The sequence below is a fragment of the Callorhinus ursinus genome, unplaced genomic scaffold (assembly GCF_003265705.2).
Source record: "Callorhinus ursinus isolate GAN/ISIS: 27379988/994484 unplaced genomic scaffold, GSC_fseal_2.0 scaffold3, whole genome shotgun sequence".
NCBI classification, from domain to species: Eukaryota; Metazoa; Chordata; class Mammalia; order Carnivora; family Otariidae; genus Callorhinus; species Callorhinus ursinus.
Window position 1 is genome coordinate 71,278,218 of NW_027397065.1, and position 2,223 is coordinate 71,280,440.

At 34.3% G+C, this 2,223-nt stretch overlaps 1 long non-coding RNA gene across 1 annotated transcript; it reads left to right on the forward strand.

Annotated features, from left to right (window-relative positions):
- Positions 1 to 893: 893 nt before the first annotated feature.
- On the forward strand, positions 894 to 1,396 carry LOC141371490 (uncharacterized). The gene is made up of 3 exons (XR_012376484.1): positions 894 to 988; positions 1,093 to 1,219; positions 1,317 to 1,396. It is a non-coding gene; the product is annotated as an uncharacterized lncRNA (long non-coding RNA).
- Positions 1,397 to 2,223: the final 827 nt, after the last annotated feature.

Here is a 2,223-nt window from a genome sequence, read left to right on the forward strand (position 1 = left end):
GACAATTTATTCTCCTAAAAGAGTTGTTCCACAGGATGGAAAGACCTAATATAAACATCTTGCAATTTTCTAGAGTTATTCAGAAGACCTGTATATCTACAGTGATCTGTACAAGGGGAAGATCATCACCAGGTGTTAACAGGTAGATAGATATATCACTGACTTGCATGTCATAGTGGAAACTTTGAGAATAGTCAGAGTTGGAAGAGAATAAGAATATACATATATGTAAAAGATAAATATATATATATTTGAAGGCAGAACTAACAGAATTTTTGTTCAGTTAGATTCAATGGCAAGAAAAAAATAGAAAGAAAGAAAGGAAGGAAGGAAGGAAGGAAGGAAGGAAGGAAGGAAGGAAGGAAGGAAGGAAGAAAAAGAAAGAAAGAAAGAGAATGAACGAAAGAAAGAAGAAAGAGAAAGAAAAGAAAGAAGGAAAGAAGGAGAGAAAGAAAGAAAGAAGAAAGAAAGAAAGAAAGAAAGAAAGAAAGAAAGAAAGAAAGAAAGAAAGAAAGAAAGAAAGAAAGAAAGAAAGAAAGAAAGAAAAAGGAGAAAGAAAGAAAAGAAAAGAAGGAAATCCTCCCATATTTCTGGCATTGCTAACTATGTGGATTAGAGAGCATACAAAAATAACAGGTAGAGGAATTATAAGCAGGCAAACTTCAAAAGTGTTATTATTTAGTATGTTATATTTATATGATTAGAAGTTGTCAAATAGGCAGTGACAAACAGGCAGTGTAATATACAAGTTTGGACTGATGAGGGAGATTTTTTCCTAAATATGCAAAAATGGTGACTTATGGAATATAGAATCTGGACTACAGATGGAACCATGATGATATAATCAAGGGAAGAATGTAGATTGTGAATAGCTCCTGGTAACAAGCCTTGAGGGACTTTAAAAAGTTCAGTGAGTTTGTGTTCATTTAAGTGATAGTGAGCTTTAGAATTACATACAAATAAAAGTTGCTTTAATATGATCATTCAGGTGAGAAAAATGTGGTTGATAAACTATATTAAGTCAATTTATCTTTAATATTGATATTTAAATGGAGTGAGTGAGCTAAATTTGACAATACTTTGTGGCATCAGGCCCATTCTGGCAACTGCAGGTCACCTTGAGTCAAGCCTTGTTATGAGAAAACTGAACAAGTGCACAATGGACGTATGAGCACTGCACCTTAACTAAACTGTGAACAATGGACCCTAAGGTGAACAGGTGAATTTCCAGTTCACTGGACTAACAAGTGACAGCTGCAAAAGTATAACTTAAAGCGTGCATACAATATGACTTTCTCTTTGTCACTGCCTTTGAGGAAAGAAAATGATGACGATTTTCAGCCTTTGAAAGATGACCTATCAGCAAAACAGACCAGCATGGAGGTATCTGAGATGATTTTAGGTAAGTATGTGATTTATCATAAAATAATATTATGAGTTATTCTAAGCATTTGCAAAGGATGTTTTTTAAACAATGGTAAACTACACTGAATGAGGTTTGGCTTAAATTGCATCCCAGATACTAAGGATCAAATAAATACAAAATCATTATCGTAAAATACCTAGACTTTCTAATTGAACTGATGATTGATTTTTCTCCTAAGCAACTTTGATAAGTATCTATTGATAAGATGTATTTATTCTATGTTGTTCAAATTTATTTTTCTCCATCTCTACTGTTATCCTCTTTAGACCAGTAAGATTCCTAGAGAAGCCTTTATCTATTTATGTTTCTGCTATGTTTATTTTTTATTTTTTTACTTTTTTATTTAAATTCAATTAGCCAACATATAGTACATCATTAGTTTCAGGTGTAGAGTTCAATACTTCATCAGCTGCATATAATACCCAGTGCTCATCACATCACATGCCCACCCAGTTACCCCATCCCCCCACCCACCTCCCCTCCAGCAACCCTCAATTTGTTTCCTATAGTGAAGAGTCTCTGATGGTGTTTTCCCTCTTTGATGACTTCCCATTCAATTTTCTGTCCCTTCCCCTATGATACTCTGCACTATTTCTCATATTCCACATATGAGTAAGACCACATGATAATTGTCCTTCTCTGATTGACTTACTTATTTCACTCAGCATAATACTCTTCAGTTCCATCCCAGGCGATGTATGGTAAGTATTCATCCTCTCTGATGGCTGAGTAATATTCCTATATATATATACACACACACACACACACACACACACACACACACACACACACACACA